Source organism: Microcebus murinus, unplaced genomic scaffold, assembly GCF_040939455.1.
Source record: "Microcebus murinus isolate Inina unplaced genomic scaffold, M.murinus_Inina_mat1.0 scaf002_hap2_Mmur4.0, whole genome shotgun sequence".
NCBI classification, from domain to species: Eukaryota; Metazoa; Chordata; class Mammalia; order Primates; family Cheirogaleidae; genus Microcebus; species Microcebus murinus.
In genome coordinates, this window is record NW_027438948.1 from 897195 (window position 1) to 922444 (window position 25250).

Sequence of the window (25250 nt, forward strand, 5' to 3'; positions counted from 1 at the left end):
GGCCTTCTTCTGGAACTCCCTCCCCTCTCAGACTCTCAAGGTTTCCTCCAGCGTGTCGGTTCCCACAGAGCAGACCTTTGGTCTGAGACCTGACAGTCCAGAAGCCACGCATGCTGCCGCGTGACGGCGGTGTCGCGGCTTGGGACAAGAGGAGGCCCCACGGTGCGGGCTGGGGCGCCAGGCACCGCGGCGGGCGCTGAGGGTGGGGGTGACCCCCGCCCCGGGCCGCCGCCTCGCTCCCAGAGAGGGGACAGAACAAGAGGCAAAACAAAAAAAAAAAAAAAAAAAAAAAAAGAAGCCTACGGCACCCGGTATTCCCAGGCGGTCTCCCATCCAAGTACTAACCAGGCCCGACCCTGCTTAGCTTCTGAGACCAGACGAGATCGGGCGCGTTCAGGGTGGTGTGGCCCTAGACGGCGGAGGGCGCCCCTGCCCCGCTCAAGAAGCCGAGCCTCTCTGCGCTTCCCCGCCGCCTCCTCCCGCCCCAGGCCCCGCGCCGGCGCTGACCCGCACCGGGCGGGCCTGTTGAGTTCACCGGCCGGGTCCGGCGGGCTCCGAGGGACGGGGGTGACAGGCGGGGTGGGGCGGGGCGGGCAGGGAGCGGCGGGCCGGGGTGGGGGGCTGTCTCTCTATACACACACACACACACACACACTCACACTCACACTCACTCACTCACACTCACACAAGATGCGCCTCCACGGCTGGACTCGCCAAGGTGGAGACCTTCCAGCCCCCTTCCTCTCCTCGCCTGGCCCACCCCCAGCTCGTGGCCGCCCCCGCCGCCGCCGCCGCCGCCGCCGCCGCCGCCGCCGCCGCCGCCGCCGCCGCCGCCGCCGCCGATTGCGCACGCGCGGGTCGCCCGCCCTTTGACCCCAGGCAGGGGCCGCCCTCCCCGACAACCCCTTTCAGCTGCGCCCCCCACCCTGTGGGTGGGCTGCCGCCTATTCCCCCGGGCCCGGGCTGGGGCACAGCGCATGGGGGAGGGGAGCGAGTGTATGGGGCGTCTCTCTCTCTCTCTAGGGATGTGTCCCATGGGTGGGGTGGCGTGGTTAGTGGGGCGCTGAAGAAATCAGTCCCCTCCATCTCCTACCTCTGGAAAACGCCCAAGCCCTTGGAGAACTGCCGGCAACGCGACCGTGGGGGCCGGGACCCTCCTCTGTGTCCTCCTGTGGCCCAGTCCAAGGGGCCTGGGCCTGGCCGGGGCTGCATTGGACCCCGACCACCCTGGCGTGTGGACTCGCTAAAAATCGGCGATTAGATATTGGATTCCAGCTTCATTGAGGTCATTTCACTAATGAGTGCACCGGAAAGAGTTTCCTAATCCATCTGTGAGGGTGGCAACTGAAAGAGAATTTTAAAGCTGACAGAATAGGCGAGGAAAGGCATAGGAGATTTCCACACCCAGTAAGGAAGCCTTTCCCGAAATGGAAGAAAGAAACGAGCAAACAGAGACACCGGTAGCCCGCCAGGATCAGAGTCTGCCCCCGAGAGAAAGTACCCTGACCAGGTTCACCCGTGGGTGGGTGGCGAGCTAGCGGCATTCAGAAGAGCGAGGCCCGCAGTCTGTGCAGAAGACACCTGCACTCGGGTGTGTGTGGCGGCACGATTCACAAGCAGCTCCAGATGTTAAGCCAAGGAGAAGCCAGGGAGTTCCCAACGCCCCAGGTGTCCTCAGCCCACGACTGGCTGCTGGGGGAATGCGAAGCCCGGCTCCTTGTCTCAGAGCGGGACAACCAGGAGGTGTGACGTACACCCCGGGGTTCCCAGGAGGATCAGGCTGAAGCTGGGACTTGGCCTGAAAGTGTCCCCTCGCACGGCCACCCCCTTCCCCTTCCTGCTCCTCTACTCCTGGTGCCCCTCCATCCAGGGGCCAGACCTTAAAGAGTCACCCGCAAGAGAATCCTGGTCCCAAAGGAGCCTTCTGGGGGACCCGTGCTGAGAGAGGTTGTGGGCATGGCCCGCTGGGGCTCTGCCCGACCCAGGGCTGAGAGATGCAACCTCCCAGCTCTGGGTCCCTGCAGGGGAAGCGTTGGCAAGCACAGGGCCAGTCCTCCAAAGGCCCAGGTGCAGGGAGCCCAGGCCAAGCAGCCTGTGGAAGAAGCCACCCCGGGAACACGACTGCAGGCCACGGCCCTTCCCACCTCCTCCTCCTCCTCCTCCTCCTCCTCCTGCTCCTCCACCCCCCCCCCCGACCTCCCACCCCCACCCCCGACATGGCGCAGGGCTCAGAGACACCTCAGACACTTGCTACCCAAAGTGCAAAGGGCATCAGTTGCTCCTCCAAACCCCCCCCCCGCCCAGCAGACCGCGTTGTCCAGCCAGCCCCCGGGCCTCCCTGGGGTGCCCAGCACAAAAGTGCAGACAACCACCGGACCCTCAATCTCAGTTTTCGGATGTTTTTGCCACTCTAAGGACCCGCAGGCCAGCTGGGCCTTCTGGCAGGACAGAGAGCCCCGGAATCCGACGTGGAGAGCTGGGTGTACGTCCCCACGAGGAGGCGGTCCCCACCTCCGCGGCTCTCCCCTTGCGGGGGGGGGGAAAAGCAGCCACGGGGCCTCAGAGAAGACACCAGGCTGGGCGCCCGCCCCACAGTGGGGGCACGTCCCCCGCAGGCCACTTAGCGACGGCCGCCGGCCGGCGGACGGTTGGGTGGCGCGAGACGCTGCGGCCGCCCTGCTACCGGGTTCCTGGGAGGGCGTCCTGGAACCAGCGTCCACACCAAGCCCTTGGAAGGCCCAGGCGACGGAGGAGCCCCGTCAGGCAGGGGCCGAGGACGGTGACGGCCCGGGCGGGGAGGAGCGTGTCAGGCAGGGGCAGAGGACGGTGACAGGTGACAGGCCGGGCGGGAAGGAGTCATTCAGGCAGGGGCCGAGGAGGAGACGGGGCTGGGTAAGGGTTAGGGTTAGAGTCAGGGCACAAGTCACAATCGCAAAGACCTGGAAGCGACCCGAGTGCCCATCGACCCACCAGTGCGTAAATGAAATGTGGCGCGTGGACACCACGGAGTGCTATTCAGCTAGGAGGAGCAGCGGTGAGAGGGCACCTCTCGTGGTTCTCCTGGCCAGAGCTGGAACCCGTTCCAGTAAGCCAGGTAGCCCAAGAATGGACACACGAGCACCACGTGCTCGCGCTCACCAGCAAATGGGTACGAACCGACGGACACCCAAGTGGACACAGAGGAATCACCTTCATCGGGTGGGTGTCGGGCGGGTGGGGGGAGGGGATGGGCATACACCTCCATTAGGAATGGGGTGGGTGCGCACCGACTGGGGGATGGGCGCACTTGAGGCTCTGACCCGAGGGGGGAGGCTGGGAGAGGGCAACGTACCCGACCTTAACATTGGTACCCCCACAATACGCTGGAACAACATCAGAGGTTAATGAATAAGAACACAGGGGGGAGGGGGGCACGGGCAACACATGTCACCTTAATACTTGGACTCCCATCATCTGCTTGAAAAGAGAGAGAAAAGAAAATGCAATCATAGAGATAAGAGACACTTTTTAAACATAATGAATCCGAAGAGAAAAGTAAAAGGAGGCCTGTGGGGCAGGTCTGGGTGTGACTCCGGATCCCCCAACATCAGGTGCCACCACCAAAGATTCCTACGTGTAGCCCATAGAACCCCAAAAGCAACGGGACGAGTTCTGGTCACATACTCCCTCAAAATGACATCCTGGCCTTCTTCTGGAACTCCCTCCCCTCTCAGACTCTCAAGGTTTCCTCCAGCGTGTCGGTTCCCACAGAGCAGACCTTTGGTCTGAGACCTGACAGTCCAGAAGCCACGCATGCTGCCGCGTGACGGCGGTGTCGCGGCTTGGGACAAGAGGAGGCCCCACGGTGCGGGCTGGGGCGCCAGGCACCGCGGCGGGCGCTGAGGGTGGGGGTGACCCCCGCCCCGGGCCGCCGCCTCGCTCCCAGAGAGGGGACAGAACAAGAGGCAAAACAAAAAAAAAAAAAAAAAAAAAAAAGAAGCCTACGGCACCCGGTATTCCCAGGCGGTCTCCCATCCAAGTACTAACCAGGCCCGACCCTGCTTAGCTTCTGAGACCAGACGAGATCGGGCGCGTTCAGGGTGGTGTGGCCCTAGACGGCGGAGGGCGCCCCTGCCCCGCTCAAGAAGCCGAGCCTCTCTGCGCTTCCCCGCCGCCTCCTCCCGCCCCAGGCCCCGCGCCGGCGCTGACCCGCACCGGGCGGGCCTGTTGAGTTCACCGGCCGGGTCCGGCGGGCTCCGAGGGACGGGGGTGACAGGCGGGGTGGGGCGGGGCGGGCAGGGAGCGGCGGGCCGGGGTGGGGGGCTGTCTCTCTATACACACACACACACACACACACTCACACTCACACTCACTCACTCACACTCACACAAGATGCGCCTCCACGGCTGGACTCGCCAAGGTGGAGACCTTCCAGCCCCCTTCCTCTCCTCGCCTGGCCCACCCCCAGCTCGTGGCCGCCCCCGCCGCCGCCGCCGCCGCCGCCGCCGCCGCCGCCGCCGCCGCCGCCGCCGATTGCGCACGCGCGGGTCGCCCGCCCTTTGACCCCAGGCAGGGGCCGCCCTCCCCGACAACCCCTTTCAGCTGCGCCCCCCACCCTGTGGGTGGGCTGCCGCCTATTCCCCCGGGCCCGGGCTGGGGCACAGCGCATGGGGGAGGGGAGCGAGTGTATGGGGCGTCTCTCTCTCTCTCTAGGGATGTGTCCCATGGGTGGGGTGGCGTGGTTAGTGGGGCGCTGAAGAAATCAGTCCCCTCCATCTCCTACCTCTGGAAAACGCCCAAGCCCTTGGAGAACTGCCGGCAACGCGACCGTGGGGGCCGGGACCCTCCTCTGTGTCCTCCTGTGGCCCAGTCCAAGGGGCCTGGGCCTGGCCGGGGCTGCATTGGACCCCGACCACCCTGGCGTGTGGACTCGCTAAAAATCGGCGATTAGATATTGGATTCCAGCTTCATTGAGGTCATTTCACTAATGAGTGCACCGGAAAGAGTTTCCTAATCCATCTGTGAGGGTGGCAACTGAAAGAGAATTTTAAAGCTGACAGAATAGGCGAGGAAAGGCATAGGAGATTTCCACACCCAGTAAGGAAGCCTTTCCCGAAATGGAAGAAAGAAACGAGCAAACAGAGACACCGGTAGCCCGCCAGGATCAGAGTCTGCCCCCGAGAGAAAGTACCCTGACCAGGTTCACCCGTGGGTGGGTGGCGAGCTAGCGGCATTCAGAAGAGCGAGGCCCGCAGTCTGTGCAGAAGACACCTGCACTCGGGTGTGTGTGGCGGCACGATTCACAAGCAGCTCCAGATGTTAAGCCAAGGAGAAGCCAGGGAGTTCCCAACGCCCCAGGTGTCCTCAGCCCACGACTGGCTGCTGGGGGAATGCGAAGCCCGGCTCCTTGTCTCAGAGCGGGACAACCAGGAGGTGTGACGTACACCCCGGGGTTCCCAGGAGGATCAGGCTGAAGCTGGGACTTGGCCTGAAAGTGTCCCCTCGCACGGCCACCCCCTTCCCCTTCCTGCTCCTCTACTCCTGGTGCCCCTCCATCCAGGGGCCAGACCTTAAAGAGTCACCCGCAAGAGAATCCTGGTCCCAAAGGAGCCTTCTGGGGGACCCGTGCTGAGAGAGGTTGTGGGCATGGCCCGCTGGGGCTCTGCCCGACCCAGGGCTGAGAGATGCAACCTCCCAGCTCTGGGTCCCTGCAGGGGAAGCGTTGGCAAGCACAGGGCCAGTCCTCCAAAGGCCCAGGTGCAGGGAGCCCAGGCCAAGCAGCCTGTGGAAGAAGCCACCCCGGGAACACGACTGCAGGCCACGGCCCTTCCCACCTCCTCCTCCTCCTCCTCCTCCTCCTCCTGCTCCTCCACCCCCCCCCCCGACCTCCCACCCCCACCCCCGACATGGCGCAGGGCTCAGAGACACCTCAGACACTTGCTACCCAAAGTGCAAAGGGCATCAGTTGCTCCTCCAAACCCCCCCCCCGCCCAGCAGACCGCGTTGTCCAGCCAGCCCCCGGGCCTCCCTGGGGTGCCCAGCACAAAAGTGCAGACAACCACCGGACCCTCAATCTCAGTTTTCGGATGTTTTTGCCACTCTAAGGACCCGCAGGCCAGCTGGGCCTTCTGGCAGGACAGAGAGCCCCGGAATCCGACGTGGAGAGCTGGGTGTACGTCCCCACGAGGAGGCGGTCCCCACCTCCGCGGCTCTCCCCTTGCGGGGGGGGGGAAAAGCAGCCACGGGGCCTGGGAGAAGACACCAGGCTGGGCGCCCGCCCCACAGTGGGGGCACGTCCCCCGCAGGCCACTTAGCGACGGCCGCCGGCCGGCGGACGGTTGGGTGGCGCGAGACGCTGCGGCCGCCCTGCTACCGGGTTCCTGGGAGGGCGTCCTGGAACCAGCGTCCACACCAAGCCCTTGGAAGGCCCAGGCGACGGAGGAGCCCCGTCAGGCAGGGGCCGAGGACGGTGACGGCCCGGGCGGGGAGGAGCGTGTCAGGCAGGGGCAGAGGACGGTGACAGGTGACAGGCCGGGCGGGAAGGAGTCATTCAGGCAGGGGCCGAGGAGGAGACGGGGCTGGGTAAGGGTTAGGGTTAGAGTCAGGGCACAAGTCACAATCGCAAAGACCTGGAAGCGACCCGAGTGCCCATCGACCCACCAGTGCGTAAATGAAATGTGGCGCGTGGACACCACGGAGTGCTATTCAGCTAGGAGGAGCAGCGGTGAGAGGGCACCTCTCGTGGTTCTCCTGGCCAGAGCTGGAACCCGTTCCAGTAAGCCAGGTAGCCCAAGAATGGACACACGAGCACCACGTGCTCGCGCTCACCAGCAAATGGGTACGAACCGACGGACACCCAAGTGGACACAGAGGAATCACCTTCATCGGGTGGGTGTCGGGCGGGTGGGGGGAGGGGATGGGCATACACCTCCATTAGGAATGGGGTGGGTGCGCACCGACTGGGGGATGGGCGCACTTGAGGCTCTGACCCGAGGGGGGAGGCTGGGAGAGGGCAACGTACCCGACCTTAACATTGGTACCCCCACAATACGCTGGAACAACATCAGAGGTTAATGAATAAGAACACAGGGGGGAGGGGGGCACGGGCAACACATGTCACCTTAATACTTGGACTCCCATCATCTGCTTGAAAAGAGAGAGAAAAGAAAATGCAATCATAGAGATAAGAGACACTTTTTAAACATAATGAATCCGAAGAGAAAAGTAAAAGGAGGCCTGTGGGGCAGGTCTGGGTGTGACTCCGGATCCCCCAACATCAGGTGCCACCACCAAAGATTCCTACGTGTAGCCCATAGAACCCCAAAAGCAACGGGACGAGTTCTGGTCACATACTCCCTCAAAATGACATCCTGGCCTTCTTCTGGAACTCCCTCCCCTCTCAGACTCTCAAGGTTTCCTCCAGCGTGTCGGTTCCCACAGAGCAGACCTTTGGTCTGAGACCTGACAGTCCAGAAGCCACGCATGCTGCCGCGTGACGGCGGTGTCGCGGCTTGGGACAAGAGGAGGCCCCACGGTGCGGGCTGGGGCGCCAGGCACCGCGGCGGGCGCTGAGGGTGGGGGTGACCCCCGCCCCGGGCCGCCGCCTCGCTCCCAGAGAGGGGACAGAACAAGAGGCAAAACAAAAAAAAAAAAAAAAAAAAAAAAGAAGCCTACGGCACCCGGTATTCCCAGGCGGTCTCCCATCCAAGTACTAACCAGGCCCGACCCTGCTTAGCTTCTGAGACCAGACGAGATCGGGCGCGTTCAGGGTGGTGTGGCCCTAGACGGCGGAGGGCGCCCCTGCCCCGCTCAAGAAGCCGAGCCTCTCTGCGCTTCCCCGCCGCCTCCTCCCGCCCCAGGCCCCGCGCCGGCGCTGACCCGCACCGGGCGGGCCTGTTGAGTTCACCGGCCGGGTCCGGCGGGCTCCGAGGGACGGGGGTGACAGGCGGGGTGGGGCGGGGCGGGCAGGGAGCGGCGGGCCGGGGTGGGGGGCTGTCTCTCTATACACACACACACACACACACACTCACACTCACACTCACTCACTCACACTCACACAAGATGCGCCTCCACGGCTGGACTCGCCAAGGTGGAGACCTTCCAGCCCCCTTCCTCTCCTCGCCTGGCCCACCCCCAGCTCGTGGCCGCCCCCGCCGCCGCCGCCGCCGCCGCCGCCGCCGCCGCCGCCGCCGCCGCCGCCGCCGCCGCCGCCGCCGCCGCCGCCGCCGATTGCGCACGCGCGGGTCGCCCGCCCTTTGACCCCAGGCAGGGGCCGCCCTCCCCGACAACCCCTTTCAGCTGCGCCCCCCACCCTGTGGGTGGGCTGCCGCCTATTCCCCCGGGCCCGGGCTGGGGCACAGCGCATGGGGGAGGGGAGCGAGTGTATGGGGCGTCTCTCTCTCTCTCTAGGGATGTGTCCCATGGGTGGGGTGGCGTGGTTAGTGGGGCGCTGAAGAAATCAGTCCCCTCCATCTCCTACCTCTGGAAAACGCCCAAGCCCTTGGAGAACTGCCGGCAACGCGACCGTGGGGGCCGGGACCCTCCTCTGTGTCCTCCTGTGGCCCAGTCCAAGGGGCCTGGGCCTGGCCGGGGCTGCATTGGACCCCGACCACCCTGGCGTGTGGACTCGCTAAAAATCGGCGATTAGATATTGGATTCCAGCTTCATTGAGGTCATTTCACTAATGAGTGCACCGGAAAGAGTTTCCTAATCCATCTGTGAGGGTGGCAACTGAAAGAGAATTTTAAAGCTGACAGAATAGGCGAGGAAAGGCATAGGAGATTTCCACACCCAGTAAGGAAGCCTTTCCCGAAATGGAAGAAAGAAACGAGCAAACAGAGACACCGGTAGCCCGCCAGGATCAGAGTCTGCCCCCGAGAGAAAGTACCCTGACCAGGTTCACCCGTGGGTGGGTGGCGAGCTAGCGGCATTCAGAAGAGCGAGGCCCGCAGTCTGTGCAGAAGACACCTGCACTCGGGTGTGTGTGGCGGCACGATTCACAAGCAGCTCCAGATGTTAAGCCAAGGAGAAGCCAGGGAGTTCCCAACGCCCCAGGTGTCCTCAGCCCACGACTGGCTGCTGGGGGAATGCGAAGCCCGGCTCCTTGTCTCAGAGCGGGACAACCAGGAGGTGTGACGTACACCCCGGGGTTCCCAGGAGGATCAGGCTGAAGCTGGGACTTGGCCTGAAAGTGTCCCCTCGCACGGCCACCCCCTTCCCCTTCCTGCTCCTCTACTCCTGGTGCCCCTCCATCCAGGGGCCAGACCTTAAAGAGTCACCCGCAAGAGAATCCTGGTCCCAAAGGAGACTTCTGGGGGACCCGTGCTGAGAGAGGTTGTGGGCATGGCCCGCTGGGGCTCTGCCCGACCCAGGGCTGAGAGATGCAACCTCCCAGCTCTGGGTCCCTGCAGGGGAAGCGTTGGCAAGCACAGGGCCAGTCCTCCAAAGGCCCAGGTGCAGGGAGCCCAGGCCAAGCAGCCTGTGGAAGAAGCCACCCCGGGAACACGACTGCAGGCCACGGCCCTTCCCACCTCCTCCTCCTCCTCCTGCTCCTCCACACCCCCCCCCGACCTCCCACCCCCACCCCCGACATGGCGCAGGGCTCAGAGACACCTCAGACACTTGCTACCCAAAGTGCAAAGGGCATCAGTTGCTCCTCCAAACCCCCCCCCCGCCCAGCAGACCGCGTTGTCCAGCCAGCCCCCGGGCCTCCCTGGGGTGCCCAGCACAAAAGTGCAGACAACCACCGGACCCTCAATCTCAGTTTTCGGATGTTTTTGCCACTCTAAGGACCCGCAGGCCAGCTGGGCCTTCTGGCAGGACAGAGAGCCCCGGAATCCGACGTGGAGAGCTGGGTGTACGTCCCCACGAGGAGGCGGTCCCCACCTCCGCGGCTCTCCCCTTGCGGGGGGGGGGAAAGCAGCCACGGGGCCTCGGAGAAGACACCAGGCTGGGCGCCCGCCCCACAGTGGGGGCACGTCCCCCGCAGGCCACTTAGCGACGGCCGCCGGCCGGCGGACGGTTGGGTGGCGCGAGACGCTGCGGCCGCCCTGCTACCGGGTTCCTGGGAGGGCGTCCTGGAACCAGCGTCCACACCAAGCCCTTGGAAGGCCCAGGCGACGGAGGAGCCCCGTCAGGCAGGGGCCGAGGACGGTGACGGCCCGGGCGGGGAGGAGCGTGTCAGGCAGGGGCAGAGGACGGTGACAGGTGACAGGCCGGGCGGGAAGGAGTCATTCAGGCAGGGGCCGAGGAGGAGACGGGGCTGGGTAAGGGTTAGGGTTAGAGTCAGGGCACAAGTCACAATCGCAAAGACCTGGAAGCGACCCGAGTGCCCATCGACCCACCAGTGCGTAAATGAAATGTGGCGCGTGGACACCACGGAGTGCTATTCAGCTAGGAGGAGCAGCGGTGAGAGGGCACCTCTCGTGGTTCTCCTGGCCAGAGCTGGAACCCGTTCCAGTAAGCCAGGTAGCCCAAGAATGGACACACGAGCACCACGTGCTCGCGCTCACCAGCAAATGGGTACGAACCGACGGACACCCAAGTGGACACAGAGGAATCACCTTCATCGGGTGGGTGTCGGGCGGGTGGGGGGAGGGGATGGGCATACACCTCCATTAGGAATGGGGTGGGTGCGCACCGACTGGGGGATGGGCGCACTTGAGGCTCTGACCCGAGGGGGGAGGCTGGGAGAGGGCAACGTACCCGACCTTAACATTGGTACCCCCACAATACGCTGGAACAACATCAGAGGTTAATGAATAAGAACACAGGGGGGAGGGGGGCACGGGCAACACATGTCACCTTAATACTTGGACTCCCATCATCTGCTTGAAAAGAGAGAGAAAAGAAAATGCAATCATAGAGATAAGAGACACTTTTTAAACATAATGAATCCGAAGAGAAAAGTAAAAGGAGGCCTGTGGGGCAGGTCTGGGTGTGACTCCGGATCCCCCAACATCAGGTGCCACCACCAAAGATTCCTACGTGTAGCCCATAGAACCCCAAAAGCAACGGGACGAGTTCTGGTCACATACTCCCTCAAAATGACATCCTGGCCTTCTTCTGGAACTCCCTCCCCTCTCAGACTCTCAAGGTTTCCTCCAGCGTGTCGGTTCCCACAGAGCAGACCTTTGGTCTGAGACCTGACAGTCCAGAAGCCACGCATGCTGCCGCGTGACGGCGGTGTCGCGGCTTGGGACAAGAGGAGGCCCCACGGTGCGGGCTGGGGCGCCAGGCACCGCGGCGGGCGCTGAGGGTGGGGGTGACCCCCGCCCCGGGCCGCCGCCTCGCTCCCAGAGAGGGGACAGAACAAGAGGCAAAACAAAAAAAAAAAAAAAAAAAAAAAAAGAAGCCTACGGCACCCGGTATTCCCAGGCGGTCTCCCATCCAAGTACTAACCAGGCCCGACCCTGCTTAGCTTCTGAGACCAGACGAGATCGGGCGCGTTCAGGGTGGTGTGGCCCTAGACGGCGGAGGGCGCCCCTGCCCCGCTCAAGAAGCCGAGCCTCTCTGCGCTTCCCCGCCGCCTCCTCCCGCCCCAGGCCCCGCGCCGGCGCTGACCCGCACCGGGCGGGCCTGTTGAGTTCACCGGCCGGGTCCGGCGGGCTCCGAGGGACGGGGGTGACAGGCGGGGTGGGGCGGGGCGGGCAGGGAGCGGCGGGCCGGGGTGGGGGGCTGTCTCTCTATACACACACACACACACACACACTCACACTCACACTCACTCACTCACACTCACACAAGATGCGCCTCCACGGCTGGACTCGCCAAGGTGGAGACCTTCCAGCCCCCTTCCTCTCCTCGCCTGGCCCACCCCCAGCTCGTGGCCGCCCCCGCCGCCGCCGCCGCCGCCGCCGCCGCCGCCGCCGCCGCCGCCGCCGCCGCCGCCGCCGCCGATTGCGCACGCGCGGGTCGCCCGCCCTTTGACCCCAGGCAGGGGCCGCCCTCCCCGACAACCCCTTTCAGCTGCGCCCCCCACCCTGTGGGTGGGCTGCCGCCTATTCCCCCGGGCCCGGGCTGGGGCACAGCGCATGGGGGAGGGGAGCGAGTGTATGGGGCGTCTCTCTCTCTCTCTAGGGATGTGTCCCATGGGTGGGGTGGCGTGGTTAGTGGGGCGCTGAAGAAATCAGTCCCCTCCATCTCCTACCTCTGGAAAACGCCCAAGCCCTTGGAGAACTGCCGGCAACGCGACCGTGGGGGCCGGGACCCTCCTCTGTGTCCTCCTGTGGCCCAGTCCAAGGGGCCTGGGCCTGGCCGGGGCTGCATTGGACCCCGACCACCCTGGCGTGTGGACTCGCTAAAAATCGGCGATTAGATATTGGATTCCAGCTTCATTGAGGTCATTTCACTAATGAGTGCACCGGAAAGAGTTTCCTAATCCATCTGTGAGGGTGGCAACTGAAAGAGAATTTTAAAGCTGACAGAATAGGCGAGGAAAGGCATAGGAGATTTCCACACCCAGTAAGGAAGCCTTTCCCGAAATGGAAGAAAGAAACGAGCAAACAGAGACACCGGTAGCCCGCCAGGATCAGAGTCTGCCCCCGAGAGAAAGTACCCTGACCAGGTTCACCCGTGGGTGGGTGGCGAGCTAGCGGCATTCAGAAGAGCGAGGCCCGCAGTCTGTGCAGAAGACACCTGCACTCGGGTGTGTGTGGCGGCACGATTCACAAGCAGCTCCAGATGTTAAGCCAAGGAGAAGCCAGGGAGTTCCCAACGCCCCAGGTGTCCTCAGCCCACGACTGGCTGCTGGGGGAATGCGAAGCCCGGCTCCTTGTCTCAGAGCGGGACAACCAGGAGGTGTGACGTACACCCCGGGGTTCCCAGGAGGATCAGGCTGAAGCTGGGACTTGGCCTGAAAGTGTCCCCTCGCACGGCCACCCCCTTCCCCTTCCTGCTCCTCTACTCCTGGTGCCCCTCCATCCAGGGGCCAGACCTTAAAGAGTCACCCGCAAGAGAATCCTGGTCCCAAAGGAGCCTTCTGGGGGACCCGTGCTGAGAGAGGTTGTGGGCATGGCCCGCTGGGGCTCTGCCCGACCCAGGGCTGAGAGATGCAACCTCCCAGCTCTGGGTCCCTGCAGGGGAAGCGTTGGCAAGCACAGGGCCAGTCCTCCAAAGGCCCAGGTGCAGGGAGCCCAGGCCAAGCAGCCTGTGGAAGAAGCCACCCCGGGAACACGACTGCAGGCCACGGCCCTTCCCACCTCCTCCTCCTCCTCCTCCTCCTGCTCCTCCACCCCCCCCGACCTCCCACCCCCACCCCCGACATGGCGCAGGGCTCAGAGACACCTCAGACACTTGCTACCCAAAGTGCAAAGGGCATCAGTTGCTCCTCCAAACCCCCCCCCCGCCCAGCAGACCGCGTTGTCCAGCCAGCCCCCGGGCCTCCCTGGGGTGCCCAGCACAAAAGTGCAGACAACCACCGGACCCTCAATCTCAGTTTTCGGATGTTTTTGCCACTCTAAGGACCCGCAGGCCAGCTGGGCCTTCTGGCAGGACAGAGAGCCCCGGAATCCGACGTGGAGAGCTGGGTGTACGTCCCCACGAGGAGGCGGTCCCCACCTCCGCGGCTCTCCCCTTGCGGGGGGGGGGAAAAGCAGCCACGGGGCCTCAGAGAAGACACCAGGCTGGGCGCCCGCCCCACAGTGGGGGCACGTCCCCCGCAGGCCACTTAGCGACGGCCGCCGGCCGGCGGACGGTTGGGTGGCGCGAGACGCTGCGGCCGCCCTGCTACCGGGTTCCTGGGAGGGCGTCCTGGAACCAGCGTCCACACCAAGCCCTTGGAAGGCCCAGGCGACGGAGGAGCCCCGTCAGGCAGGGGCCGAGGACGGTGACGGCCCGGGCGGGGAGGAGCGTGTCAGGCAGGGGCAGAGGACGGTGACAGGTGACAGGCCGGGCGGGAAGGAGTCATTCAGGCAGGGGCCGAGGAGGAGACGGGGCTGGGTAAGGGTTAGGGTTAGAGTCAGGGCACAAGTCACAATCGCAAAGACCTGGAAGCGACCCGAGTGCCCATCGACCCACCAGTGCGTAAATGAAATGTGGCGCGTGGACACCACGGAGTGCTATTCAGCTAGGAGGAGCAGCGGTGAGAGGGCACCTCTCGTGGTTCTCCTGGCCAGAGCTGGAACCCGTTCCAGTAAGCCAGGTAGCCCAAGAATGGACACACGAGCACCACGTGCTCGCGCTCACCAGCAAATGGGTACGAACCGACGGACACCCAAGTGGACACAGAGGAATCACCTTCATCGGGTGGGTGTCGGGCGGGTGGGGGGAGGGGATGGGCATACACCTCCATTAGGAATGGGGTGGGTGCGCACCGACTGGGGGATGGGCGCACTTGAGGCTCTGACCCGAGGGGGGAGGCTGGGAGAGGGCAACGTACCCGACCTTAACATTGGTACCCCCACAATACGCTGGAACAACATCAGAGGTTAATGAATAAGAACACAGGGGGGAGGGGGGCACGGGCAACACATGTCACCTTAATACTTGGACTCCCATCATCTGCTTGAAAAGAGAGAGAAAAGAAAATGCAATCATAGAGATAAGAGACACTTTTTAAACATAATGAATCCGAAGAGAAAAGTAAAAGGAGGCCTGTGGGGCAGGTCTGGGTGTGACTCCGGATCCCCCAACATCAGGTGCCACCACCAAAGATTCCTACGTGTAGCCCATAGAACCCCAAAAGCAACGGGACGAGTTCTGGTCACATACTCCCTGAAAATGACATCCTGGCCTTCTTCTGGAACTCCCTCCCCTCTCAGACTCTCAAGGTTTCCTCCAGCGTGTCGGTTCCCACAGAGCAGACCTTTGGTCTGAGACCTGACAGTCCAGAAGCCACGCATGCTGCCGCGTGACGGCGGTGTCGCGGCTTGGGACAAGAGGAGGCCCCACGGTGCGGGCTGGGGCGCCAGGCACCGCGGCGGGCGCTGAGGGTGGGGGTGACCCCCGCCCCGGGCCGCCGCCTCGCTCCCAGAGAGGGGACAGAACAAGAGGCAAAACAAAAAAAAAAAAAAAAAAAAAAAAGAAGCCTACGGCACCCGGTATTCCCAGGCGGTCTCCCATCCAAGTACTAACCAGGCCCGACCCTGCTTAGCTTCTGAGACCAGACGAGATCGGGCGCGTTCAGGGTGGTGTGGCCCTAGACGGCGGAGGGCGCCCCTGCCCCGCTCAAGAAGCCGAGCCTCTCTGCGCTTCCCCGCCGCCTCCTCCCGCCCCAGGCCCCGCGCCGGCGCTGACCCGCACCGGGCGGGCCTGTTGAGTTCACCGGCCGGGTCCGGCGGGCTCCGAGGGACGGGGGTGACAGGCGGGGTGGGGCGGGGCGGGCAGGGAGCGGCGGGCCGGGGTGGGGGGCTGTCTCTCTATACACACACACACACACACACACTCACACTCACACTCACTCACTCACACTCACACAAGATGCGCCTCCACGGCTGGACTCGCCAAGGTGGAGACCTTCCAGCCCCCTTCCTCTCCTCGCCTGGCCCACCCCCAGCTCGTGGCCGCCCCCGCCGCCGCCGCCGCCGCCGCCGCCGCCGCCGCCGATTGCGCACGGGCGGGTCGCCCGCCCTTTGACCCCAGGCAGGGGCCGCCCTCCCCGACAACCCCTTTCAGCTGCGCCCCCCACCCTGTGGGTGGGCTGCCGCCTATTCCCCCGGGCCCGGGCTGGGGCACAGCGCATGGGGGAGGGGAGCGAGTGTATGGGGCGTCTCTCTGTCTCTCTAGGGATGTGTCCCATGGGTGGGGTGGCGTGGTTAGTGGGGCGCTGAAGAAATCAGTCCCCTCCATCTCCTACCTCTGGAAAACGCCCAAGCCCTTGGAGAACTGCCGGCAACGCGACCGTGGGGGCCGGGACCCTCCTCTGTGTCCTCCTGTGGCCCAGTCCAAGGGGCCTGGGCCTGGCCGGGGCTGCATTGGACCCCGACCACCCTGGCGTGTGGACTCGCTAAAAATCGGCGATTAGATATTGGATTCCAGCTTCATTGAGGTCATTTCACTAATGAGTGCACCGGAAAGAGTTTCCTAATCCATCTGTGAGGGTGGCAACTGAAAGAGAATTTTAAAGCTGACAGAATAGGCGAGGAAAGGCATAGGAGATTTCCACACCCAGTAAGGAAGCCTTTCCCGAAATGGAAGAAAGAAACGAGCAAACAGAGACACCGGTAGCCCGCCAGGATCAGAGTCTGCCCCCGAGAGAAAGTACCCTGACCAGGTTCACCCGTGGGTGGGTGGCGAGCTAGCGGCATTCAGAAGAGCGAGGCCCGCAGTCTGTGCAGAAGACACCTGCACTCGGGTGTGTGTGGCGGCACGATTCACAAGCAGCTCCAGATGTTAAGCCAAGGAGAAGCCAGGGAGTTCCCAACGCCCCAGGTGTCCTCAGCCCACGACTGGCTGCTGGGGGAATGCGAAGCCCGGCTCCTTGTCTCAGAGCGGGACAACCAGGAGGTGTGACGTACACCCCGGGGTTCCCAGGAGGATCAGGCTGAAGCTGGGACTTGGCCTGAAAGTGTCCCCTCGCACGGCCACCCCCTTCCCCTTCCTGCTCCTCTACTCCTGGTGCCCCTCCATCCAGGGGCCAGACCTTAAAGAGTCACCCGCAAGAGAATCCTGGTCCCAAAGGAGCCTTCTGGGGGACCCGTGCTGAGAGAGGTTGTGGGCATGGCCCGCTGGGGCTCTGCCCGACCCAGGGCTGAGAGATGCAACCTCCCAGCTCTGGGTCCCTGCAGGGGAAGCGTTGGCAAGCACAGGGCCAGTCCTCCAAAGGCCCAGGTGCAGGGAGCCCAGGCCAAGCAGCCTGTGGAAGAAGCCACCCCGGGAACACGACTGCAGGCCACGGCCCTTCCCACCTCCTCCTCCTCCTCCTGCTCCTCCACACCCCCCCCCGACCTCCCACCCCCACCCCCGACATGGCGCAGGGCTCAGAGACACCTCAGACACTTGCTACCCAAAGTGCAAAGGGCATCAGTTGCTCCTCCAAACCCCCCCCCCGCCCAGCAGACCGCGTTGTCCAGCCAGCACCCGGGCCTCCCTGGGGTGCCCAGCACAAAAGTGCAGACAACCACCGGACCCTCAATCTCAGTTTTCGGATGTTTTTGCCACTCTAAGGACCCGCAGGCCAGCTGGGCCTTCTGGCAGGACAGAGAGCCCCGGAATCCGACGTGGAGAGCTGGGTGTACGTCCCCACGAGGAGGCGGTCCCCACCTCCGCGGCTCTCCCCTTGCGGGGGGGGGGAAAGCAGCCACGGGGCCTCGGAGAAGACACCAGGCTGGGCGCCCGCCCCACAGTGGGGGCACGTCCCCCGCAGGCCACTTAGCGACGGCCGCCGGCCGGCGGACGGTTGGGTGGCGCGAGACGCTGCGGCCGCCCTGCTACCGGGTTCCTGGGAGGGCGTCCTGGAACCAGCGTCCACACCAAGCCCTTGGAAGGCCCAGGCGACGGAGGAGCCCCGTCAGGCAGGGGCCGAGGACGGTGACGGCCCGGGCGGGGAGGAGCGTGTCAGGCAGGGGCAGAGGACGGTGACAGGTGACAGGCCGGGCGGGAAGGAGTCATTCAGGCAGGGGCCGAGGAGGAGACGGGGCTGGGTAAGGGTTAGGGTTAGAGTCAGGGCACAAGTCACAATCGCAAAGACCTGGAAGCGACCCGAGTGCCCATCGACCCACCAGTGCGTAAATGAAATGTGGCGCGTGGACACCACGGAGTGCTATTCAGCTAGGAGGAGCAGCGGTGAGAGGGCACCTCTCGTGGTTCTCCTGGCCAGAGCTGGAACCCGTTCCAGTAAGCCAGGTAGCCCAAGAATGGACACACGAGCACCACGTGCTCGCGCTCACCAGCAAATGGGTACGAACCGACGGACACCCAAGTGGACACAGAGGAATCACCTTCATCGGGTGGGTGTCGGGCGGGTGGGGGGAGGGGATGGGCATACACCTCCATTAGGAATGGGGTGGGTGCGCACCGACTGGGGGATGGGCGCACTTGAGGCTCTGACCCGAGGGGGGAGGCTGGGAGAGGGCAACGTACCCGACCTTAACATTGGTACCCCCACAATACGCTGGAACAACATCAGAGGTTAATGAATAAGAACACAGGGGGGAGGGGGGCACGGGCAACACATGTCACCTTAATACTTGGACTCCCATCATCTGCTTGAAAAGAGAGAGAAAAGAAAATGCAATCATAGAGATAAGAGACACTTTTTAAACATAATGAATCCGAAGAGAAAAGTAAAAGGAGGCCTGTGGGGCAGGTCTGGGTGTGACTCCGGATCCCCCAACATCAGGTGCCACCACCAAAGATTCCTACGTGTAGCCCATAGAACCCCAAAAGCAACGGGACGAGTTCTGGTCACATACTCCCTCAAAATGACATCCTGGCCTTCTTCTGGAACTCCCTCCCCTCTCAGACTCTCAAGGTTTCCTCCAGCGTGTCGGTTCCCACAGAGCAGACCTTTGGTCTGAGACCTGACAGTCCAGAAGCCACGCATGCTGCCGCGTGACGGCGGTGTCGCGGCTTGGGACAAGAGGAGGCCCCACGGTGCGGGCTGGGGCGCCAGGCACCGCGGCGGGCGCTGAGGGTGGGGGTGACCCCCGCCCCGGGCCGCCGCCTCGCTCCCAGAGAGGGGACAGAACAAGAGGCAAAACAAAAAAAAAAAAAAAAAAAAAAAAGAAGCCTACGGCACCCGGTATTCCCAGGCGGTCTCCCATCCAAGTACTAACCAGGCCCGACCCTGCTTAGCTTCTGAGACCAGACGAGATCGGGCGCGTTCAGGGTGGTGTGGCCCTAGACGGCGGAGGGCGCCCCTGCCCCGCTCAAGAAGCCGAGCCTCTCTGTGCTTCCCCGCCGCCTCCTCCCGCCCCAGGCCCCGCGCCGGCGCTGACCCGCACCGGGCGGGCCTGTTGAGTTCACCGGCCGGGTCCGGCGGGCTCCGAGGGACGGGGGTGACAGGCGGGGTGGGGCGGGGCGGGCAGGGAGCGGCGGGCCGGGGTGGGGGGCTGTCTCTCTATACACACACACACACACACACACTCACACTCACACTCACTCACTCACACTCACACAAGATGCGCCTCCACGGCTGGACTCGCCAAGGTGGAGACCTTCCAGCCCCCTTCCTCTCCTCGCCTGGCCCACCCCCAGCTCGTGGCCGCCCCCGCCGCCGCCGCCGCCGCCGCCGCCGCCGCCGCCGCCGCCGCCGCCGCCGCCGCCGATTGCGCACGCGCGGGTCGCCCGCCCTTTGACCCCAGGCAGGGGCCGCCCTCCCCGACAACCCCTTTCAGCTGCGCCCCCCACCCTGTGGGTGGGCTGCCGCCTATTCCCCCGGGCCCGGGCTGGGGCACAGCGCATGGGGGAGGGGAGCGAGTGTATGGGGCGTCTCTCTGTCTCTCTAGGGATGTGTCCCATGGGTGGGGTGGCGTGGTTAGTGGGGCGCTGAAGAAATCAGTCCCCTCCATCTCCTACCTCTGGAAAACGCCCAAGCCCTTGGAGAACTGCCGGCAACGCGACCGTGGGGGCCGGGACCCTCCTCTGTGTCCTCCTGTGGCCCAGTCCAAGGGGCCTGGGCCTGGCCGGGGCTGCATTGGACCCCGACCACCCTGGCGTGTGGACTCGCTAAAAATCGGCGATTAGATATTGGATTCCAGCTTCATTGAGGTCATTTCACTAATGAGTGCACCGGAAAGAGTTTCCTAATCCATCTGTGAGGGTGGCAACTGAAAGAGAATTTTAAAGCTGACAGAATAGGCGAGGAAAGGCATAGGAGATTTCCACACCCAGTAAGGAAGCCTTTCCCGAAATGGAAGAAAGAAACGAGCAAACAGAGACACCGGTAGCCCGCCAGGATCAGAGTCTGCCCCCGAGAGAAAGTACCCTGACCAGGTTCACCCGTGGGTGGGTGGCGAGCTAGCGGCATTCAGAAGAGCGAGGCCCGCAGTCTGTGCAGAAGACACCTGCACTCGGGTGTGTGTGGCGGCACGATTCACAAGCAGCTCCAGATGTTAAGCCAAGGAGAAGCCAGGGAGTTCCCAACGCCCCAGGTGTCCTCAGCCCACGACTGGCTGCTGGGGGAATGCGAAGCCCGGCTCCTTGTCTCAGAGCGGGACAACCAGGAGGTGTGACGTACACCCCGGGGTTCCCAGGAGGATCAGGCTGAAGCTGGGACTTGGCCTGAAAGTGTCCCCTCGCACGGCCACCCCCTTCCCCTTCCTGCTCCTCTACTCCTGGTGCCCCTCCATCCAGGGGCCAGACCTTAAAGAGTCACCCGCAAGAGAATCCTGGTCCCAAAGGAGCCTTCTGGGGGACCCGTGCTGAGAGAGGTTGTGGGCATGGCCCGCTGGGGCTCTGCCCGACCCAGGGCTGAGAGATGCAACCTCCCAGCTCTGGGTCCCTGCAGGGGAAGCGTTGGCAAGCACAGGGCCAGTCCTCCAAAGGCCCAGGTGCAGGGAGCCCAGGCCAAGCAGCCTGTGGAAGAAGCCACCCCGGGAACACGACTGCAGGCCACGGCCCTTCCCACCTCCTCCTCCTCCTCCTGCTCCTCCACACCCCCCCCCGACCTCCCACCCCCACCCCCGACATGGCGCAGGGCTCAGAGACACCTCAGACACTTGCTACCCAAAGTGCAAAGGGCATCAGTTGCTCCTCCAAACCCCCCCCCCCGCCCAGCAGACCGCGTTGTCCAGCCAGCCCCCGGGCCTCCCTGGGGTGCCCAGCACAAAAGTGCAGACAACCACCGGACCCTCAATCTCAGTTTTCGGATGTTTTTGCCACTCTAAGGACCCGCAGGCCAGCTGGGCCTTCTGGCAGGACAGAGAGCCCCGGAATCCGACGTGGAGAGCTGGGTGTACGTCCCCACGAGGAGGCGGTCCCCACCTCCGCGGCTCTCCCCTTGCGGGGGGGGGAAAAGCAGCCACGGGGCCTCGGAGAAGACACCAGGCTGGGCGCCCGCCCCACAGTGGGGGCACGTCCCCCGCAGGCCACTTAGCGACGGCCGCCGGCCGGCGGACGGTTGGGTGGCGCGAGACGCTGCGGCCGCCCTGCTACCGGGTTCCTGGGAGGGCGTCCTGGAACCAGCGTCCACACCAAGCCCTTGGAAGGCCCAGGCGACGGAGGAGCCCCGTCAGGCAGGGGCCGAGGACGGTGACGGCCCGGGCGGGGAGGAGCGTGTCAGGCAGGGGCAGAGGACGGTGACAGGTGACAGGCCGGGCGGGAAGGAGTCATTCAGGCAGGGGCCGAGGAGGAGACGGGGCTGGGTAAGGGTTAGGGTTAGAGTCAGGGCACAAGTCACAATCGCAAAGACCTGGAAGCGACCCGAGTGCCCATCGACCCACCAGTGCGTAAATGAAATGTGGCGCGTGGACACCACGGAGTGCTATTCAGCTAGGAGGAGCAGCGGTGAGAGGGCACCTCTCGTGGTTCTCCTGGCCAGAGCTGGAACCCGTTCCAGTAAGCCAGGTAGCCCAAGAATGGACACACGAGCACCACGTGCTCGCGCTCACCAGCAAATGGGTACGAACCGACGGACACCCAAGTGGACACAGAGGAATCACCTTCATCGGGTGGGTGTCGGGCGGGTGGGGGGAGGGGATGGGCATACACCTCCATTAGGAATGGGGTGGGTGCGCACCGACTGGGGGATGGGCGCACTTGAGGCTCTGACCCGAGGGGGGAGGCTGGGAGAGGGCAACGTACCCGACCTTAACATTGGTACCCCCACAATACGCTGGAACAACATCAGAGGTTAATGAATAAGAACACAGGGGGGAGGGGGGCACGGGCAACACATGTCACCTTAATACTTGGACTCCCATCATCTGCTTGAAAAGAGAGAGAAAAGAAAATGCAATCATAGAGATAAGAGACACTTTTTAAACATAATGAATCCGAAGAGAAAAGTAAAAGGAGGCCTGTGGGGCAGGTCTGGGTGTGACTCCGGATCCCCCAACATCAGGTGCCACCACCAAAGATTCCTACGTGTAGCCCATAGAACCCCAAAAGCAACGGGACGAGTTCTGGTCACATACTCCCTCAAAATGACATCCTGGCCTTCTTCTGGAACTCCCTCCCCTCTCAGACTCTCAAGGTTTCCTCCAGCGTGTCGGTTCCCACAGAGCAGACCTTTGGTCTGAGACCTGACAGTCCAGAAGCCACGCATGCTGCCGCGTGACGGCGGTGTCGCGGCTTGGGACAAGAGGAGGCCCCACGGTGCGGGCTGGGGCGCCAGGCACCGCGGCGGGCGCTGAGGGTGGGGGTGACCCCCGCCCCGGGCCGCCGCCTCGCTCCCAGAGAGGGGACAGAACAAGAGGCAAAACAAAAAAAAAAAAAAAAAAAAAAGAAGCCTACGGCACCCGGTATTCCCAGGCGGTCTCCCATCCAAGTACTAACCAGGCCCGACCCTGCTTAGCTTCTGAGACCAGACGAGATCGGGCGCGTTCAGGGTGGTGTGGCCCTAGACGGCGGAGGGCGCCCCTGCCCCGCTCAAGAAGCCGAGCCTCTCTGCGCTTCCCCGCCGCCTCCTCCCGCCCCAGGCCCCGCGCCGGCGCTGACCCGCACCGGGCGGGCCTGTTGAGTTCACCGGCCGGGTCCGGCGGGCTCCGAGGGACGGGGGTGACAGGCGGGGTGGGGCGGGGCGGGCAGGGAGCGGCGGGCCGGGGTGGGGGGCTGTCTCTCTATACACACACACACACACACACTCACACTCACACTCACTCACTCACACTCACACAAGATGCGCCTCCACGGCTGGACTCGCCAAGGTGGAGACCTTCCAGCCCCCTTCCTCTCCTCGCCTGGCCCACCCCCAGCTCGTGGCCGCCCCCGCCGCCGCCGCCGCCGCCGCCGCCGCCGCCGCCGATTGCGCACGCGCGGGTCGCCCGCCCTTTGACCCCAGGCAGGGGCCGCCCTCCCCGACAACCCCTTTCAGCTGCGCCCCCCACCCTGTGGGTGGGCTGCCGCCTATTCCCCCGGGCCCGGGCTGGGGCACAGCGCATGGGGGAGGGGAGCGAGTGTATGGGGCGTCTCTCTCTCTCTCTAGGGATGTGTCCCATGGGTGGGGTGGCGTGGTTAGTGGGGCGCTGAAGAAATCAGTCCCCTCCATCTCCTACCTCTGGAAAACGCCCAAGCCCTTGGAGAACTGCCGGCAACGCGACCGTGGGGGCCGGGACCCTCCTCTGTGTCCTCCTGTGGCCCAGTCCAAGGGGCCTGGGCCTGGCCGGGGCTGCATTGGACCCCGACCACCCTGGCGTGTGGACTCGCTAAAAATCGGCGATTAGATATTGGATTCCAGCTTCATTGAGGTCATTTCACTAATGAGTGCACCGGAAAGAGTTTCCTAATCCATCTGTGAGGGTGGCAACTGAAAGAGAATTTTAAAGCTGACAGAATAGGCGAGGAAAGGCATAGGAGATTTCCACACCCAGTAAGGAAGCCTTTCCCGAAATGGAAGAAAGAAACGAGCAAACAGAGACACCGGTAGCCCGCCAGGATCAGAGTCTGCCCCCGAGAGAAAGTACCCTGACCAGGTTCACCCGTGGGTGGGTGGCGAGCTAGCGGCATTCAGAAGAGCGAGGCCCGCAGTCTGTGCAGAAGACACCTGCACTCGGGTGTGTGTGGCGGCACGATTCACAAGCAGCTCCAGATGTTAAGCCAAGGAGAAGCCAGGGAGTTCCCAACGCCCCAGGTGTCCTCAGCCCACGACTGGCTGCTGGGGGAATGCGAAGCCCGGCTCCTTGTCTCAGAGCGGGACAACCAGGAGGTGTGACGTACACCCCGGGGTTCCCAGGAGGATCAGGCTGAAGCTGGGACTTGGCCTGAAAGTGTCCCCTCGCACGGCCACCCCCTTCCCCTTCCTGCTCCTCTACTCCTGGTGCCCCTCCATCCAGGGGCCAGACCTTAAAGAGTCACCCGCAAGAGAATCCTGGTCCCAAAGGAGCCTTCTGGGGGACCCGTGCTGAGAGAGGTTGTGGGCATGGCCCGCTGGGGCTCTGCCCGACCCAGGGCTGAGAGATGCAACCTCCCAGCTCTGGGTCCCTGCAGGGGAAGCGTTGGCAAGCACAGGGCCAGTCCTCCAAAGGCCCAGGTGCAGGGAGCCCAGGCCAAGCAGCCTGTGGAAGAAGCCACCCCGGGAACACGACTGCAGGCCACGGCCCTTCCCACCTCCTCCTCCTCCTCCTCCTCCTGCTCCTCCACCCCCCCCCCGACCTCCCACCCCCACCCCCGACATGGCGCAGGGCTCAGAGACACCTCAGACACTTGCTACCCAAAGTGCAAAGGGCATCAGTTGCTCCTCCAAACCCCCCCCCCGCCCAGCAGACCGCGTTGTCCAGCCAGCCCCCGGGCCTCCCTGGGGTGCCCAGCACAAAAGTGCAGACAACCACCGGACCCTCAATCTCAGTTTTCGGATGTTTTTGCCACTCTAAGGACCCGCAGGCCAGCTGGGCCTTCTGGCAGGACAGAGAGCCCCGGAATCCGACGTGGAGAGCTGGGTGTACGTCCCCACGAGGAGGCGGTCCCCACCTCCGCGGCTCTCCCCTTGCGGGGGGGGGGAAAAGCAGCCACGGGGCCTCAGAGAAGACACCAGGCTGGGCGCCCGCCCCACAGTGGGGGCACGTCCCCCGCAGGCCACTTAGCGACGGCCGCCGGCCGGCGGACGGTTGGGTGGCGCGAGACGCTGCGGCCGCCCTGCTACCGGGTTCCTGGGAGGGCGTCCTGGAACCAGCGTCCACACCAAGCCCTTGGAAGGCCCAGGCGACGGAGGAGCCCCGTCAGGCAGGGGCCGAGGACGGTGACGGCCCGGGCGGGGAGGAGCGTGTCAGGCAGGGGCAGAGGACGGTGACAGGTGACAGGCCGGGCGGGAAGGAGTCATTCAGGCAGGGGCCGAGGAGGAGACGGGGCTGGGTAAGGGTTAGGGTTAGAGTCAGGGCACAAGTCACAATCGCAAAGACCTGGAAGCGACCCGAGTGCCCATCGACCCACCAGTGCGTAAATGAAATGTGGCGCGTGGACACCACGGAGTGCTATTCAGCTAGGAGGAGCAGCGGTGAGAGGGCACCTCTCGTGGTTCTCCTGGCCAGAGCTGGAACCCGTTCCAGTAAGCCAGGTAGCCCAAGAATGGACACACGAGCACCACGTGCTCGCGCTCACCAGCAAATGGGTACGAACCGACGGACACCCAAGTGGACACAGAGGAATCACCTTCATCGGGTGGGTGTCGGGCGGGTGGGGGGAGGGGATGGGCATACACCTCCATTAGGAATGGGGTGGGTGCGCACCGACTGGGGGAT

The 25250-nt window shown here is 64.1% G+C and overlaps 7 non-coding genes across 7 annotated transcripts; all 7 read right to left on the reverse strand.

Annotated features, from left to right (window-relative positions):
* Positions 1-296: 296 nt before the first annotated feature.
* Positions 297-415, reverse strand: LOC142866326 (5S ribosomal RNA). The gene has a single exon (XR_012916333.1). It is a non-coding gene; the product is annotated as a 5S ribosomal RNA (ribosomal RNA).
* Positions 416-3977: 3562 nt separating this feature from the next.
* On the reverse strand, positions 3978-4096 carry LOC142866327 (5S ribosomal RNA). Its single transcript, XR_012916334.1, has one exon. It is a non-coding gene; the product is annotated as a 5S ribosomal RNA (ribosomal RNA).
* A 3550-nt stretch (positions 4097-7646) lies between these two features.
* Positions 7647-7765, reverse strand: LOC142866328 (5S ribosomal RNA). Its single transcript, XR_012916335.1, has one exon. It is a non-coding gene; the product is annotated as a 5S ribosomal RNA (ribosomal RNA).
* A 3565-nt stretch (positions 7766-11330) lies between these two features.
* LOC142866329 (5S ribosomal RNA) lies at positions 11331-11449 on the reverse strand. The gene has a single exon (XR_012916336.1). It is a non-coding gene; the product is annotated as a 5S ribosomal RNA (ribosomal RNA).
* Positions 11450-15002: 3553 nt separating this feature from the next.
* On the reverse strand, positions 15003-15121 carry LOC142866330 (5S ribosomal RNA). The gene has a single exon (XR_012916337.1). It is a non-coding gene; the product is annotated as a 5S ribosomal RNA (ribosomal RNA).
* A 3522-nt stretch (positions 15122-18643) lies between these two features.
* Positions 18644-18762, reverse strand: LOC142866331 (5S ribosomal RNA). Its single transcript, XR_012916338.1, has one exon. It is a non-coding gene; the product is annotated as a 5S ribosomal RNA (ribosomal RNA).
* Positions 18763-22304: 3542 nt separating this feature from the next.
* LOC142866333 (5S ribosomal RNA) lies at positions 22305-22423 on the reverse strand. The gene has a single exon (XR_012916340.1). It is a non-coding gene; the product is annotated as a 5S ribosomal RNA (ribosomal RNA).
* Positions 22424-25250: the final 2827 nt, after the last annotated feature.